Source organism: Carettochelys insculpta, chromosome 15, assembly GCF_033958435.1.
Source record: "Carettochelys insculpta isolate YL-2023 chromosome 15, ASM3395843v1, whole genome shotgun sequence".
NCBI classification, from domain to species: domain Eukaryota; kingdom Metazoa; phylum Chordata; order Testudines; family Carettochelyidae; genus Carettochelys; species Carettochelys insculpta.
In genome coordinates this window covers 5,167,747-5,187,205 of record NC_134151.1, presented here as the reverse complement: position 1 = coordinate 5,187,205, position 19,459 = coordinate 5,167,747, and positions in this window count along the sequence as shown.

The following is a 19,459-nucleotide window of genomic DNA, read 5'->3' as shown; positions in this document are numbered from 1 at the left end:
CCTGGGAATGGTTGGGGTTGGAGGAGCAGGGAGGCAGAGACACATATACCCCAGGAGGAGGGTGCCAGGTAAGTGTCCAGCCCCAACCAACAGTGTCTTCCCTGGGTTGGTAAAATCTTTATTCCAGCATACTCTGTTTCCTAGTTTTGCCAGATTAAAGAGGTTCAAGTTCATAAAATTACAGCCTGATGGTTTTTAAAGTAGTTTCTTCCCCCCTCAATCCCCTTCACTGAGATAATTCCATTGATAATTGAATTCAGCCAGGAAGTAAGTCCACTTCACTTTGTTTTGGTGAACCCCATTCTGGGGTGAGTATTTTGAGCTGGGGATCACAGGGACAGAAATAGAAAGCTAATGGCAGCAGTCACAAAGAACCTAAAGGGACATCTGTCTTTGCACCATTTCCATAAATTGCTCAGGAAGGAGGATACAAAGGCAATGGTTACGCTAGCGAGTTTTGCAGACGAAATTGGGGTTTTGTAGACAAAAATCGTAGAGCATGCACACACAAAATGTGTTTTGTCAGCAGACGCTGTTGATAAAAAAGCTACGTAGACACCCCTCCCCTCCCCCGGCAGGGTCTTTTGTTGATAGAGTGGATCAAAAGATTGATCTGCTTTTATGAGTAGATGCAATCTCAACAGGAGTTTTGTTAGTAACCTCTGTAGACAGATTGCTATGGTGTAACTGTAGCCCACAGGGATATATGACAACAAGCCAAACTGAAGGAACTTTAACATGGAGATGTACAGATCTCACAGCTGGGAGGGACCTAAAGAGGTCATCAAGTCCAGTCCTCTACACTCACAGCAGGACCTATGACAGGTTTTTTTTGTTTTAAATCTAACTTTTCCCAGACCATTGCAAGGACCCCCTTAAGGATTGAACTTAACAACTCTGGGTTTACAAGGCTGGTACTCTACCCACTGAGATATCCCTCCTCTCACACCACCTCCATGGGACACACTCAAAGCTTAGCTTCTGGCCTAGAGCAGCTGTTGCAGGGAAGAAGTTCTTGCCTCCTTATTCTAAAAAGCAGCAAATAAAATGTATTAATAGCAGGGACTGGTCTAATACCACCATTTGTTTTAGCACTACCAGTAACAGCCTAGGAACCATTTGACAAGCTGACACCATGTCATATTCCAGCAGAAAAATAAACTCTTCCAAGTCTCAACTGGCTGAGAATAAAGTGTCCATTCATCAATCTTTCTCTGAACAACCCAGCCATAGACAAATCCTACATAAAAACTAGTTAGTCCTGTGACCCAAGGACTCTTGATGGTAGAGGACAGAGAGATCCATGGAGGTACAGGGATCCCACAGGTTTTCCCAAAGGGTTCATGTAACATGTCTACCAAAAGCCTACATAGCTCACTGGTCATCATAATCATTATGAGAAGCACATACGGAAAATGTGGGAGGCCCCACGTATCTACAGTAAAAACTATGTCCTCCAGTTCTGTGGTTAAAAGCAGGTTGCTCATATGTAACATGTCTGGATGCACTTCTCCAGACATGGGGTGGAAGACACTTGTCTTCCTGGTGGACCCACTGGCTATTGTGCATCTGACAACAGAAGCCTTTCAGGATACTAGGTCAATTGTTAAAGAAGACCTGGTGGAGAGTTAGTAAGGAAATTAACTGGAAAAGGTAAAGAGCAGTGGAGGAGTCCAAACTCTATTTTTGGGGAACATCAAAGATCTGTTTTGTAAATTTGGGGATGTAAAGAAAAACCTTGGCATCTTTCAGTCTGTGAGATCAAGCTGCCAGGGGCCTTCATCTTATGAAAGGGAGATCCCAGCTACCATGGCTGGAAAGGCTTGGGGATATGCTATCTTACAGGAGACAGGAGAATGTCTTGCACACAGGTGTGGGAACTAGGGGTGTAGGGGATGCTGTAGCATCCCCAGGTTCCCAACTTAGCACACATGGTCCCAATTGCTTCCCCATGCACCAGGGGGTCTGCTGCCACCTGTGCGTGTGGGATTCCTGGGTTCTGCCCCAAGTCTGGGGCTCTGTTGCCAGTCCTGCATTCCATGGGCTCTGCAGCTGCCCCATGCCCTGGGAGCCAGCTGTCACCCTGTTCACTGGGAGCTCTGCTCCCAGCTCCATGCCTGGGGTCCCGATGTTGCCCCATTCAATGAGAGCTCTGCTGCTGGATTTGGGCCTGTGGTCCCCGCTGTCAGCCCTGCACTCTGGGGGGAACTGCTGCCAGTCTTGTGCCCTGTGTCCCAGGTGATTGCCCCGCACACCAACACCTCAGCTGGGGATGTGGAGGAGGACAGAAATAAGTAGATCAGCACCCCTGCTCTTAAAAATGGTCCCACACCAGGGGTCTTGCAAGTGAAGTTGAGGCTCTCAAAAGTATGTCATGATTTAGTTTTAGATGTCATCATTTGCTGCTAGTACTCCTATCTGCTACCACTCGACTCTGCTCTTCACTGAGAAACAGATTCTCTTTTCCACTATAGACATAAAGTGCTGTGTGTTACTTAGAGCAGGGGCCCAGAGTCAGTTCCTGAAAGCTGAGGGCTACCATTCCTTCAGGAGCAGTCAGTATGAGAATCCTGGCTACGTTCTGTGAAAGAAGGGCTGGATACTGCAGGGAATACTGAGAGGACTTGGTGGCTGGTGTGGGCCTATTGCTAAACTGTACAGAGAAATGGAGGCATGGGGAGAATGGGAAGGTGGAGGGCTTGTTTTGCTAGATCCTAACAGATTAAAGGAGCTGATTCCCACGAGACATAAACAAGACTCTCTCAAACCAAAGAAAGGTACAAACCAGGTGACTCACTCTCCTGCGTACCTGTGGGAAGCATCACAATTCTCTCTTTCCTACATGACAAATGAAGCTTCTTCTAATGTAACGACTGAGGCTAGGTCTACACTAGCTATTAAAGTCGAATGTAGATACTCAGTTCCAGCTACGGCAATTGTGTAGCTGGAATTGATTTACCTACAATCAACTTACCTGCCCATCCTCATTGAGGGAGGTCGATGGGAGAAATTCTCCCAACAACCTCCCTTATTCTTCATGAGACTGAAGAGTACAGGGGTTGACTGCCAACCCTGATAGCTCGATTTCTCGTGTCCCCACTAGTTGCGCGAAATCGAACCCTGGTAGTAAAGACATACCCTAAGTCTAGCAGGTCACAGAGGTGTAAGCCAGAGGCCCACATACCAAATTCAGAGCTCAGAGATAAGCAGCCTTTGGATGAAAGCCTTCATGTCACTGCCATGTATCACATTCCTAGACACTTGTGGCTCCCACGTGATTGGAAAGTGCATCTTATTTTCGCATTTCTAAATTCTGTGCCTCATTCTACTGCCCTTTGTAAAGCACTTTGAGATCTACCACTGAAAGCCCTCTTTGGGAACTAAGTATTATCATCATTATTACACCAGCACAAATCAAGTCAAGTTATGCTGAGCCAGAAGGCAGTGGTAGCATCATAAAAACATCAACAAGAGCTGAAATCAGGTGCTTAGTTCATAAGTTTTCCAGATGCAGCAGCTGGTGATAATGGCTCATCCAAAAGCTCCCTCTGTTAAACAGCTACAGCTTAGGCTCCACCACAAATTGACATCAGCTTTACTCTGTATTTGGAAGGGGAGTATAATAGGCCTCTAGGCACTGTGCACAAAGACACATCAAGTGACCTCTGCCACGCCATCTCCTACGACCTCAGAGTCTGTGCAGGAGATGAGCGTGTAGCTTTTGCGGGGTCTAGTGCTTAAAAGAGATGGGTTTGCTCCTTAAAGGAAACTTTGTGGGTTGCTCCTGGTCTGTTTCTGGGAATTCAGACATTCCACTGTAATGATTGGGAACTGTCATTGTGGGCATGTAACAAGCCAGAGAATACCATCAAGCTGAAAACCACAATGCCAGCCCATCACGGGATCTCAAATTAACAACAGCTGTTCAGGAAAGGTGCTGGATTTATAATTTTTGAGAAGGGGTTCTTCATTCTGCCCCATGGAGGTGTAGCATGCTGAGTGGCAGTGAGAGCTTCCCACTGTGTTCCTCCCCAGCATGGGTCAACCTTGCCTGGGTGGGATGTTTAGGGGTGGGAAAGAAAAACAAGATTTTTACTAGGCTGCCCATGGGGATGGTGGTTTGCTATGATACCTCTCCATAAAGTCCAAGATTTGAACGTCTTCATCCTCCTCAAAACCAACTTCATCTGAATCAGATGCAGACGAAGCGGGTCTTTGCCCACAAAAGCTTATGCTCCAAAATATCTGTTAATCTATAAGGTGCCACAGGACTTCTTGCCATTTTAGAAGATACAGACTAACTCGGCTCCCTCTCTGATACTTCATCCTCCTCCAAACTCACTTCAAACAGATGGAGATTTACATACCGCGAGTGAAAGCTACAGCCATAAATAACATATTTGTTTGTGTGAATGTGCACATGGCTAGTGTTACAGAATGTAAACCAAGCCCTAATAATGGGACCCAGATTGAAATGGAAATCAGCCCTCCACAGTGAGATACAAATCCTTGTGTTTGAAAAGTTTGCAGTCAACTACAATAAAAGTCATGAGCAAGAACACAGCCACCCCCCGCCCCCCAGTCTCCATAAATATTAATTTTCTCTTTTTTATCGTTAGCAGAAGCAGCTTGGCAGTGGCATGCCACCACATGATTCGTAAACATACGTTATAAACACAGAGCAGAGATCACAGTCATCATCAAGGAAAAGGGAGGAAAACTCCATGGCTGAGCAGCACACGAGATAATGAGTGGAAGGAAGCAGGATAATTCCAACTAGAGATAGCAAATATTGAGCGTTCTGGTCTAGAGCTTTGCAGCAGGCCAGGAATCTCACAGGCTCCCACAGACTCACCAACCTAATAGTAAGAGTGGGTAAAATATACTTTGTCAGGAGGGAATTGGGTGGTCAAAAACCAAACACGAGACTGCTGGGCAGCAGAACATCAGAGTTTCAAATGCCTCCAGATTGGAGGTTGTCTGTAACTCTGAAAAGTTCAGAATGCTGAACAAACATTGTGGTTAATAGTCTCAGAGGGGTACCCATGTTAGTCTGTAGCTTCACAAATAGCAGAGAGTCCTGTGGCACGTTTACGCTATAGAGTTAGCTTATTCCAGAGTTTTAACCATAAGTAAATTTTAGTTCTTATTCCAAAATAAGCTGTGCCGGAATAACTCATCCACACTACAGAGAATCTCAAAAATAAGCAAACTTGTTCCAAAATAGTCACAGCGAGGTAGCCATGCTAGTTTGTGTATTCACAAAACAAAACAAAAAAGCAATGCATTTTCTGGACTGCTATCTGCAACATGACTGTTGGTGGTACATAATGCACTCTGCATACATTTCAGATAGGTTCTATTCCTCATAGAATAAAATGTACAGAATTTGAAATAAGGCGTCTGCTATTTTGAAATTATTTTGAAATATCTGTTTTGCTGTGTAGATGCTCACAAAGTTATTTTGGAAGAGTGGCCATTATTCTGAAATAACTATGGTGTATAGACACACCCTTAGAAACAAGCAAATAAAGTCCATTTTCTTACCCACGAAAGCTCATGACCTAATAAACGTTAGTCTCTAAGGTGCCATAGGACTGCTTGTTATTTGTGAAAGATTATGGCACTACTGGTAGTGGAGCTTTGCTACTTTGTCCTCACCTACAACTATTTCAGATTTGGGGACAATTTATACCTTCAAATCAGCAGCACCACTGTGGGCACCCACATGGCCCCACCGTATACCAACAATTTTATGGCCGACCTGGAACAACTCTTCCTCTAGCTCTTGTCCCCTAGAGCCCTTCCTCTACTTGCACTACACAGATGACATTTTCATCATCTGGACTTATGGGAAGGAGGCTTCTGAATAGTTCCACTGTGATTTCAACAGTTTTCGCCCCACGATCAAACTCAGCCTGGACCGGTCCACACAAGAGATCTACTCCTGGAATACTACAGTGCAAATAAGTGATGTCACATAAACACCACACTATACCAGAAACCCACAACTGCTATGCTTACCTACATGCCTCCAGCTTCCATACAGGGCACAACACATAATCCATTGTACGCAGCCAAACACTGAGGCATAACCGCATTTGCTCCAATCCCTCACACAGAGATAAACACCTACAAGACCTTCACCAAGATCTCCTAAAACTCCCCTACTCACCTGAGGAAGCGAGGAAACAGATTGACAGAGCCTGGTGTGTACCCAGAAACCCCCTGCTACAAGACAGGCTCAACAAGGAAAATAACAGAATACCACCAGCCATTTCCTACAGCCCCCAGCTAAAACCACTCCAGAGCATCATCAGTGATCTCCAACCCATCCTGGACAATGATCCCTCACTCTCACAGACTTTGGGAGGCAGGTCAGTCCTCACCTACAGCCAGCCTGCCAACCCAAAGCAAATTCTCACCAGCAACTATAGACCACACCACAGTAACTCTAACTCAGGAACCAATCCCTGCCACGAACCTCGGGGCCAACTCTGCCCACATATCCACACCAGTGACAACACCACAGGGCCTGACCACATCAGCCACACCGTCAGGGGCTCGTTCACCTGCACATCTACTAATGTAGTATATGCCATAATGTGACAGCAATGCCCCTCTGCCATATACGTTGGCCAAACTGGACAGGCTGGACGTCAAAGAATAAATGGACACAAATCAGATATCAGGAATGGTAACGTACAAAAACCTGTAGAAGAACACTTCAGTTTCCCTGGACACTCAGTAGCAGATTTAAAAGTAGCCATCCTGCAACAGAAGAAAAACAGACTACAAAGAGAAAGTGCAGAGCTACAATTCATTTGCAAATTTGACACTCTCGGTTTCGCATTAAAGAAAGACTGGGAGCAGCTGGCCAACTAAAAAGGCAGTTTCCCCTCTTGGGGTTCACCTCCACTTCAGCTGCTGGAAGTGGGCCACATCCTCCCTGACTGAAGTGACCTTGTTAATGCTAGCCTCCCCTTGATTGGTACTCCCTTCTTTTCGTGTGCCTGTATATTTATACCTGCCTCTGCAATCTCCACTACATGCATCTGAAGAAGTGGGTCTTTGCCCATGAAAGCTTACACTCCAATAAATGTGTTAGTCTATAAGATGCCACATGACTTCTCATTGTTTTTGCAGATACAGACTAACACAGCTACTCCACCAGTACTGTACAAAGATTGCCTTATTTCTGTCTCTGTTGTTGCCTGACTGTGTGTGGTTGACCAGTCAGCTTGTAATTCTGGAGGTTGTAACTGAGATTCTACTGTTATGTGTGGGAAAACACTAATTCCTCGATTTGTCATAAATAGAATTGTACTGTATATTGCTGCATTGCATTGGTGAGTAACATCTATTCCTGAACAACACTTTGAAAGGCACTTCAAGATCTCTTTTGCAGGAGTCTTTTTTGTTTTGCTTTGGTTTTGTTTTGTTTTTTGTTTCCTTGCAGAAAAAACTACTCACTGAGGTCTCTCATCTTCCTGGCTGCAGGGAAAAGAAAATATTCACCGTTGGTAGAAGTTCTGGAAATTGGATGCAGATGAATGAACCTGCTTAGCAATTTTAGCAATGTTCCTACAGACGCTAGGAAAACGGTACATAGCAGCAGTCCAGAAAATGAATTGCTTGAGTCAGTCTATGGAACTGGCCTCTCTGGCAACTTGCACAGCATGTCTATTTCGTTGGGAACTTTGTGGCATAAGCATTAACATCTTTACTGGATCCAGGTGTCCTGGCCTAGTGTCTTACCTGCATCTCACTGTTGGATCATAAGAGCACTAGCAGTTTTCTGAGGGGCATCCGTTCAAATGAATGGAACATCTTTTAGGGCCAGCTGCAATGGACAAGTACATATGCTGGACTAGCTGTACCAGCAAAGGTTAATGCTAAGGCCTTGTCTACACTGGCAAGCTACAGCGCAGCGAATTAGCTCAGAGTCCTGTAATTCCTGAGGTGTCTACACTGGCAAGGCACTTAGTGAGAGCTAACGCCATGGTTACTGCACTCTAGGTATCTTAATGAGAAGCAGAGAGCTTGCAGCACTGTGGCTACAGCAGTGGGATGCCAGTGTGGACGCTGTAGTGTACTACAGCGCTGTGACAAGTTTCCAGTACCTGTCCCACAATACCTGCTCTTGCCTCTCTGGTCACTGGTTAGAACTCTACTGCCCTGCCATCAGGTGAGCAACCCTCAGACCCACTCCTTATATTCCTTGGGAAGTTGGAAAGTCCCCTTCCCGTTGCTCAGTGACAGGTAAAGTGCTCTCAGTGCATCTTGCCAGGTGAACATGCCCGCTTCCTGCACCAGACAATCCCCTACTTTGAGCTACAGAGAAGTGTTGGACCTCCCCATCGTTTGGTGAGTGCAAGTTGTCCAGTCTCAGCTGTCTGCCAGCCTTTGGAATTCAGATGTCTGTGCTCAAGATGTGTGACCAAAAGGGGCCATGACCAGGACACATTGCATTCCAGGGGCAGAGTGAAGGAGCTGCAAAACACCTATCACAAGGTGTGCGAAGCAAAAAGCTGCTCCAGTATTGCACCCATAACCACCAATTCTACAAAGCACTGGCTGAAATCCTGGGGGTCGACCCCACCTCCATGGATACTCTCAGGACCTAGGGGCCATCTCAGAGTGGACTGAGCCAGGAGAAGGAAATCATGGACAAGGATGGTGTGTTAGATGGTGGCCCAGAGCCAAAAGATGACTGTTTCCATGGACGCATGCAGCCAGGAGCTAGTCAACCACAGCAGTTGAAGGCCAGCAAACTGCAAACAGCAGAGGATGCCCCAGGTGTGCAGTTTTGATTTTTGGATGCACTGAAGCAAGTTTTTGGGGCCAGGAGGGGTACAGAAAGCAGGCTTAGCTTTGTGTGGTGCTAGCACCAATACATGCCTTCTCAGAGAGGCAGGGTGCTGATGGGCATGCTAGCTTTGCATTAAACTGCCTCACAGATAATAAAAGTCTCATGAAGATAATGGGCAAGCGGCTGCCACAGAATTAAAGGTCACTTTTGAAAATGTGGACCTGCCCCAGCCCAGCTGCATTAATATAAATTATTTTAGAAGCTGCAAGGTTTGAATCTGAAATGTTTCACTGTTACTCCATCGAAGACAACAATAAGCAACTAGTGGTTGCTTTCCAGTCAATACAATTAAGCATTTCCATGGAGCTTCATAATTATTTAGCAGCTTGGCTACTTAGGGTCAGATCTGCAAACAACATAAGCATACAGAGGCAGAACATGTGACTGGCTGCATATGCAAACTGTGCTATTGTACACGCTGGCCATTGTAACATGCAAGCTGCAGAATGGTCCATGAAGATAAGTCACAGAGCTGCACGTCTGCGTAATTTGCACACCTGATCTCTGAGGAATTATAGAAACATGGGAGCCACTTTGCTCTTCTGTATGGGATCAGTGATGACCCAGTTCTGGTTTCATTTCATCTTGACCGACCTTCTGCCTACATGAAAAGGACATTTTCCCCTAAAACCTTTTGGATCTTCATTGAGAAGACAGTTCTTTGGGTTTAATTGGGAAAGTGGGACATTTTGATCTGCTCCAGGGAGCAGATGAGCTACTACTGGTAAGCTCAGCAAAGCTGCCGGTAGCATAAAATAAAAAGGATGCTGCCTGACATGAAGTGACTTGGAAAACTGGGTCAAATATATTTCCTATAGTACATGGCAAGTGCTCTTTTACAAAGTGTTCACAGTGTTCTCAGGAAGAAAGAGATCTGGTTTTACAGGAGAACGCCATAGGCAAATATTTGGATTTTTACCCGGCAGTTTGACAACACCGTTATATCCTGAATCTCAACTTTTCACTCTTTTTAGCTTTGCCAAAGTTTTGAAATCCCCTGCTTATCCACAAGACAAAACAATGACTCCATTTCTGACCTGCATACAAACTCACAGCTTCATTTTATATGGTGGGTGAATTAACCAAGCATACGCCAAGTCCTCGAGATTTCACAGTCTCTCTCCGATGCTTTTTAAATTTATGGTCAAGCCTTCCATCTCTTTCATTCCAGAGAGTCTGGGACAGCTTCCCCCTTAATTTAATGGTCTTAATTTATTATAACTTGTCATAAAAAGAGATTATGCAGGGCTGCAAGTGGGTACTAAAAGTCAAAGGAGGATTTTTTTTTCTTTCCTGCAGTGGTTTCATATGGTGGGGGGTTGCCATTAAAAAGTCTAACTACAGCACATGGCAGCAGAATCTGCAAATGTATGCCCATTGAAATCAGATCTGGCTAATCCTTCTTCCATTGACGTCCTTAGTAAAAGATGCATTTGCTTTAATGGGATTATTATTGAAATCTCCATGCCAGTTCCTAAACTAGCATCAATTGGCATATCTCCATTAAAATCAATGGAGCTACGCTGATTTCTATCAGCTGGGTATTTAGTACTACAACAGTTGCTGATCAATCTCTGAGCATGTACAAACAGATTTTTTTTGGGGGGGGCTAGAAACTTGGCCAAACCTGAGGAAATTTTCAGAGGAATGGTGAAAAATCTCATCACAAAGACAGCCCCCAAACACACCTAGCCCCCTACCGAACTTTCCTACTCCAAAGTATAGGGGTGATAGAGCTTCTCAGCTAAATGGCTTTAAAATTTGTTTGTTTGAACATGGGCACAACATATTTTCCCTCTTCTTGTTCTTGGAAGGGAATGAAACATTTTAGCTGAAACGTCAAAAATATAGTAAGCCCGAGCCAGGCATCCAGTGTGGGAAATTGCAGCCAAAATGGTTAAAGTTTGGCAAAGTTATCATGTTGAACAACCTTAACAAGTGAACTGCAGGAACAGCCCAACTTATCATGTGAATTACTCAGGAAAATGAGACCAGCTGTAAATACAAAGGGGAAATAAACACACCCAGTTACCACACTGCTCTCTTTGCAGAGCTGCTGATCCAGGGAACTGCTGAAAAGGATGGAGGAGAGCAGCTCACTTCATCCTCCCATCCCTGTATGTGGATGGAACCAGTGTGCTGCACTGACACCATCCTGGTGTGTCAAGGAGGAGGCATTTCCCTGGACTTGGGGTGCATCTGTCTCAGTTGCTGGCTGACCCTGAGCTGGACTCTTGTGGTATGTTTAGTGTAGACAAGCCCTTAGAGCTAGTCTGTGAACCCCTAGTGATTCAGACATCACTGGGCTAGTTTCTTTGGAGTGCACAGCATGTGTACCCCCAGCTGATTGCTCTGACTGCTCTCTAGCCTCCATAAGGGTCTATGCTTCCCTCACCACCATCAGTAGATTTGTTGGTGTATGAGGGGGACTTTTCAGCTTAGAAAAGAGGCGGCTAAGGCCGGGGGGCATGATAGAAGCCTATAAAACCACGACTGGTGTGGAAAAAGAGAATATGGAAAAATTATTTACTTGTTCCAATACCAGAAGAACTTGGGGGTCACCAAATGAAATTAATAGGGAGCAGGTTTAAAACTAACAAAAGGAAGTTTTTCTCCAAGCAGCCCATGGAAAGCCTGTGGAACTCCTGGCCAGAGGATGTTGTGAAGACCAGGACTTGAACAGGGTTCAAAAAAGAACTAGATAAATTCATGGAGATTGGAACCACCAATGGCTATTCACTAGGATGGGTCAGGAATGGTGTCCCTAATCCCTGTTTGTCAGAGGTCGGAAATGGATGACAGGAGAGGGATCACTTTGATGACTCCCTGTTCTGTTCACTCCCTCAGGGACATCTGAAGTTGACCACTATCAGAGGACAGGATATTGGGCTAGGTGGATCTTTGGTCTGACCCAGTATGGCCATTCTTGTGTTCTTATGGATAGAGTAATTCTAGCAACTATTCCATCTGTTACCCAGAGGGCCTTGGAGGATGTTTAACCCCCCTGCACTCTACCCTTACCCAGTACTCATAAATCAAAGAAGAATAGGGTCAGAAGAAACCTGAGGAGAACACATACTCCACACCCAGCTTCTCTTATTGCGATCTCTTGTGTGTTGAGAGAACATGCAACCAGAGGGGGACGCAACAACGCTGAGAGATGGTGAGGCCGGTCAGAAGTGTGTGATTTTCAGTGCATTATTATTTCCCTCTCCCTGTCAGAACTGAGTGGAATTGTTCTGACCAGTGCCTCCACAGGGCTTGGGGTCTCTTAGGCTACAACTACAAGACACCCTTCTCCTAGGCTGATGCGCCTAAACATGATTAGCGATCTCAGTCTGCCCCAGTTTGAAGTCAGTTTTCCTTCTCCCAGGTACTGCTGGTCCACAGCACCTTAAAAAATGGCACCTTAAAAACTGAGGTATCCCGAAACAGCTGTGCCATGTCGACATAGATGTAGGGTTCATACCCAGCCCCCTCCACAGGATGTTGTCTTACAAAGGGGCCATTAATTAATTAATTAATTAATTAATTAATTCCTACTTCATAATGAAAAAAAAAAATTGGGCTGCCTGCCTATGGTATGGAAAAGCTCAGGAAAACATTAGCATATCCAGCCAATTCCCCCAATATAGCCTGCAGTCACCCACCAGAGCCCCACTCTGAAGGGACCCAGGAATCCAGAGCTTGCTCCGCACCAGTCCCTCTGAAGCAAGCTCCTAGAAACACAGCAGGAGACCCCCCCCCCGCCCCCCGACCCTCGAGCACAATCCCTTCCAGCCGGATTCCAAGACTATCAGAGCTGCCAATCTCCTGTTGAACCAGAGCAGATTGAAGGCTGGTCTACCTGCTTTGTAAACCCACATTCATTGTTTTTTTCCAACCTTCTGTGCCATGACGGGGGAAAAAACCCAGAACCACCATTCTCTGCACCAGGAAAATCCCCAAGTCCATGAGGCTTACAGCACCATGTCCCAAGTTCTCAGATCTCCATGGGTTCACCACAGATTTTCCTGTGCTTCTTCCCCTGTTAACATCTCTCTTGCACACAATCATCTGCCTTTCTCACATAAACAACTTACCTGTTGCCAGGGGTTTCTGGGGGTTCCTCTTCCTTTACTCTCACTTTGCACATTAAATCTTTTCTTTATAGCTTAATCAGAGAATGATAGAACCCTAGGGTTGGACGAGACCTCAGGAAGTCATCGACTCCAGCCCCTTGCCCAAAGCAGGACCACGGCTAACTAAAGCATCCCAGACAGGACTTTGTCAAGCCAGGACTTAAAACCCTCTACAAAAGGAGATTCCACCAGCTCTCTAGTTAACACATTCCAGCGCTTCATTATCCTCCTGGTGAAATAGTTTTTTTTCCTATTAGCCAACCTACACCTCCCCCAGTGCAACTTAAGACCATTGCTGCTTGTTCTGCCATCAGTCACTATGGAGGACATCCTCTCTCCATCCTCATTAAAACTGCACTTCAGGAATCTGAAACCTGCTATCAAATCTCCCCTCACTCTTCTCTTCTGCAAAGTAAATAAGCCCATATCCCACGGCCTCTCCTTGTAGGTTATGTGCTCCAGCCCCCTAATCATTTTGGTTGCCCTCAGCTGGACCCTCTCCAATGCATCCACATCCTTTCAATACTGGGGGGCCTAGAACTGGACACAGTACTCCAGATGTGGCTTCATCAGTGCCAAATAGAGGGAATAATAACTTTTCTAGATGTGAGGAAATGCTCCTCCTAATGCACACCGATATGCTTGGGATTCTTCTGTCCCAAGTACAGGACTCTACACCTGTCCTTCAACCTCATCAGATTTCTTTTGGGCCAGACCTCCAATTTCTGCTAATTTCAGCTAAACCTCTCCATCTCACCCCTTTTCCAACCTCAGTTATTCAGCCAAGGAGTCCCACACCGAGCACTCTGTCCTTCATCTGCAGAACTGCCAAGTCCCTTCTGGAAAAGCAGGCCATGCTTCACCTTCCACCCAAGGACTATGCTGACCATGGAATGCTCAGATTTCTGCTCATGGGAGGATGGCCGAACAAGGAGCAATGGGCTCAAGTTACAGCAGGAGAGGCCCAGATTGGATATGAGGAAAGACTATATGGTGATATGTATTTTAATGTGAACAAATTATTATATATCAGTTATTTGAGGGTAGGAGCATTTAGTAGTGACCTAGCTCTCATACCAGTGAAGGCCATGGTAAAACCCCTCCTGGCCTCCACGGGCAGGGAGTTAGCACAAGACTGAGTGCTTTTGAAAATCCCTCTCCGATTTGTGCTAAAAGTTTGCTAGGCATGACACGGACAAGTAAGAAGACATCACCCGTGCCCCAGTAGTCCTGCGATCAAATAGTGAACATGCAGCAAGAGGTAAGGGCACGGGATTGTGACAAGAAGCAGGAAGATATAACAGTGATAGGCAAAAAAGCAGTCCTGTAGCACCTTACAGACTAACAATATTATTTATTAGGTGATGCGCTTTCTTGGGACAAACTCACTTCTTTAGATCTGGAGAATCCTGATAATTGATAACTGAGAGGGAGAGAAAAAAATGATAAAGTGACAGGCAGGGACTGAATTCTCAGAGTACCGTATAAACTCATCACTACCTCATTTGTTTATAAGCCTCCCTACCTCCCCAGAGAAATAGTCAACTATAGAAAATTGCTCTGACTCATACATAAGCTGACCCTACATTTCAGGGCCTGGCAAACTTTGTATCCCAGCCCATCAGGGCAAACCTCTGGTATGCCGGGACATTTTGCTTACATGAAGCCTCAGTAGGCATGGAGCTCAGCAGTGCCCAGCATCTGCAATTCACCGTTCCTAGCCAACTGGTGGTGGCCAGCACATCCTGTGCTGTTTTGCGCTGCTCCCATTGGCTGGGAACAGCAACAGGAAGTTAAGGGGATCTGTACCTGCCAACACGCCAGGTAAAAGGAAAGCCCTGGTACGCCAGCAGCTTATCCTCACAGGCTGGGAACCAATGTTACTGACCTGTTCACAAGCCGACCCTCACTCTTTGGGTCGCTTTTTTAAGCCAAAAACATTCGGCTCATGGATGAGTATATATGGTATTTCCTCAAATGCCCTCCCTAAACCACATGCTTTTGAAACTCCATGGAAGTCATGTGGGTTTTCTCTTTGCTTTTGAGTGGGAATTTGACAATGGGTAAGAAGAGTAGCCCAGATAGTACCATAACACATAAGAAAACAGCAGCTCGGACAGGGAGCAAGGGGCACATCTCCCAGTCCCTCACAAGCAAAACTAGAGAAATAAAGTTTGCACAGAAGACTGAAGCCAGCTGTTTGTGCCTATTCAGCACAGCTTATAAACTTGTGTTTTGAATGGAATTCAGTGGAATTAAAGCACATGCTATTTTATGCAGGTGCTTAAATCCACCTAGTTTAACAAAGCACTTAAGCACATGCTTAAATTCTCTGCTAAACTGGGACCAAATGCTTGTGAACCGAGCTGGCTGACTTTCCCTTTGCCCACTGAGGCTGCCAAGAGGTGGTCAGAAAATTGATCTTCCCTCCCATCCAAATATAAAGTCTATAACACCATAAAATATAGTACATTTCAAAACAAAGTCAATGATTTTTGTTCAGAGAGTATCAAAATAGGATGTTTCAACATTTGCATTATGTTTTCCCTCCATCGCTTAAAATTGATACTTTTCATAAAATAATTCCATTCTATCAAAATGATGTTTTCTGACAGAAAAGTGCTTTGATGAAAATTTGGCCAGCTCTACCCTGGTCATTGATTTCCTATTTCATTTTTCTACTGAAAGGGTTCCAAAAGAGAGAAGACCCTCATAATTTCTCCCAAGCAAACAGCAAAATAATTTGCATTTTATTTTAATTTTTTTAAGGGAGAGAATATGTCTCTGGATTTGGAATTAGTAAAAGCCTGGCAGAAGCAGATAGCAACACTAATGTCATAATGAAGATAAGCAGATGAAAAGTGCTACTGTGGATTGCAACTGGCTTGTGTTTAAAAGTGGTGGGTTTGTAAAGGAATTCCTTCCATTTCATTTTCTGGTTACATTATGGTTCTCCAGTCAATTATATTACCGCATGGAGCTTTAAACAAGTTTCTAGAGTAAATAGCGAACAAAAGGCCACTCACTTGTAAAACCAAACTCAGTTATTTATCAGACAAGTTTGATACATATTAGGATTTTCACTGCCCCCCACCACCTCAGTTAAATAACTGCTCTTAGCTTTTTCTGGCTATGCACAGACAGGCTTTGCATGTTCCAAATTCAGTAAGGATCATTTGCAAGTATTCCCAGGCTGCTTATGAATTCACAGCTGCACATGAGGAAAAAAAAAAAGAGTCATAAGATTTTAGTACTTATGAAACTTGGGAGAAAGAAAATATACAAATGTTAAAATCAGAAAAATCTGCTTTGGCATTGAAGGATTCAGACACCAGGACCTGAACTTTCCCTTTCCACAATTACCTTGCCAAAGAGCTTTTGCCAAATCCTTTCAAAGTCAGCGAATCAGAATATTAACTCACCTGTGGTAGGAGAGGGGTCTCTGTGCCCTTTACCCACTCCTTTCAAATGGCACTTCTTTGTTCTGAATATTCCCCCCACCTCCTTGCCACTCAGTGTGAACATTTGCTGTGAATGAATATCTTCCAAACAACAGATATTCTGTTGCAGTTCACTCCATGCAGGATAGTCTGTTTTCTCATTAATTAGGGCTACGTGTTTGATCTTGAGCAGTGAAGGTGCTATGTTGCCAGTAGAGGTTGAACCTCTCTAGTCTGGCAACCTTGGGACTGAAAGAGAGAATTTGCAGGACCACAGGAGGTCAATATTGCCTCGCAGCATTACCAACAATCCCCAGCCTGCTGGGCTCTTAGAAGACATTTATGGGTAAATTAGAAATAAACAACACCACAGAACATTGAGAGCCAGGACTGCTGGCTGTAAACAAACTTTATGGAACCACGGGAAACGTGGCCACAGCCATGATAAGTGGATATCTGGCCAACTAAAATTACCCAGACGTGAGAGTGCCAGATTAGAGAGGTTCCACCTGTAAAAATTAAGAGTAAGAATGATGAGTAGGACAAAGAACTCAGAGTAACATAAGTGCTGCTGAAGGGCCACCAAGTTATTATTTAGCAGCAGGAGAGAGGCCAAAGAGGACTTTTTATAGCTGAGCTTCTCTGCTAAGCACAACCACGCCCTCTCTCTTCTCGCCCTTGATCAGACTACGTTGCCCCTGACAAGCCCTGGTCTCCTCTGTTGATTAAGGCAGGTGGTACCTCATGGGAGATGAAGTTTGGCAGAGGAGCACAGCACATGGAACAGAACGGGAACATGAGGCAACCAAGCTATTATTCCCCTGAGGCACCCGAAAGCTGATTTTTTTTTTCAGGTTTTCAGGCATTCAGGCTTTTTTCCCCCAAAAATGATCTGCAGAAAGTAGATGCTTTCTCTGAAAAAAGTTGTGTCAAAAACCCAATTTTCTGTCAAAAAAGCAGATGTGATGGAAAATTTTCGATCGGTCCCCCTAATAATGTTCCAGTTGGCGCTGAGGAGGTGAGCTGTTGCTGCGAATTCAATGGAAATATAATTTCCACAGCTTATGCTCAGAGTCTGTTCCTCATGAATGGGGCTGAAAGTTAAACGCAGGCAACCTACAAGGACTTGTGCTCTTTGAGGACTTGGTGCTTCAGCAGATGACAAAGTGTGTTATACAAATATCCCCCTGGTTTCTACAGCATTGTTAGAACACCTTGTCATTCATCACATTGTCTCTTCAGAGTGTAGGAATCTGCTGGATCTTATTTCATTCTCTGATCCCCGAGGAAGCATCTCAAAACTGCTGGAACAGGATGACTGTTTTCAAGGTAGGGATATTTTTTGGCATATACTGTTGTATTTCATCCTTGTTAAGAATTTTGTTTTATACCCCATAGGTCATTTTTATTCAGGACAGACATAAAAAATCTTTCCCAGCAGAACATTCTGCTCCAACCAACCTACTCCTAAAAAGCAGAAGACTGATAGTCAACCAAGGCGCTGATTTAGCAAAGCTTTTAAGCACGCTCAGAACTTTAACCACATACTTAAATCTTTCCTTCTTCATGTGATATCAGTGGATCATAGCATGAGGTGCTTTGCTGAATCAGGGCCTGGACATCTGTGGAGCACAAATACAGTGATGCTGAGAGATGCATGAGCAACTTTCCAAGTGCATGAAGGCTGTATATAAATGCACATGTGCTTTTAAGAAAAAAGAATTGCTATCTAGTGCAGTGGTCCTAACACTCTGAAGACAATGGGACAACCTACATAAGTGAGCTCTGAGAGATCTGGTCCAACATTTCTTGTATTTCTAGTTTCTATGCTGGATGAAAAGAAATGGCCTCTCAGAGTTGATCCTTCCCCCAGTAAAATCTTTCTGTGGATCAACTTCACCCGACAGCAGCTACAGAGATGGAAGACTGTTTCTGGATGCACTTCAGCTAACCCGGCCTTAAGTTTCAGTTCTCATCATTAGTTTTCCAGTGCACTGATCTTCCCTTTAATATTCCTGTGCCGAGGAGGAATCAGGTTCAAAACTTGTGGCATAACCCAAGGCCATTGATAAAGCCAGGGAGACAAGTTCTGCTTGCACCAATACGATGCTGCCCAGAAGGAATGAGATAGCAAAGGGGCCTGGAAGGGAGGAGGAAGTCCCAACTGACCATTGTGTCCTGAAGCTAATGTCACTCAGGCAATGCAGTGAATAATATGGCAACTTACAGACCAAACCTTTGTTAGAAATGAATTAATGCTGACAGTGAAACTTTGGCCCCGTGTTTCTTTTCCCAACATCTCCTGCATCCAGAATCTGGTCCTCCAGACAGATAGTTCTGAAGTCCCACTCCGTTCCAGGCAATAGTGTTCGGCAAGTTCCACTCACATCCTCCATCAGCACTAAAGCAAATATAGCAAATCCCTGAAGATGTTCTGCTTTTTGAGACTTCTCATCCATCCCAGTCTGGCCATGAAATACAGCCCGCACCACAAGTCAAATGGGAGCTCTTTCACTCATGCTGGCTTTGGGGTCTCTCCTGGTCATCTCTCCTACTCTCCATCCTGTCTTCAGATCATCACGGGGCTGGGCTGCTTTCTTCATTTACTGTTCTTCACACCCCGCCCTGCAGGAACTCGTCCTGGCGCCAGGTGAAAGTGACACATTCAGAGAGGAGGGGCTGTGGGGTGACATGCTGCTTTGCTTGTACTGAGCATGTTCACATGGATCAGCATGCTCAGATATATGCAGAAGCCACCTACTCCCTCTCTGCCCTTCCCCCACACCACTCCATAGGCCATCTTGGGTCATCTCTGCTCCAGTAGCCATATCCTCTCAAGGATAATCTGGGCTCTTATAGCTGTACTACTACTTCCACCAGTGGAGCAATTCAGTTCCCTATTGTTGTATAATCCTTCAGAATCACACCCCCACTGGGTCTATACTTTGCACAGGGAATGGGGGAGGAAATCCATATTGATCCCAGCCCAGCCAAGCATCTAAAGTTAAGTGCACATTCATAAGCTC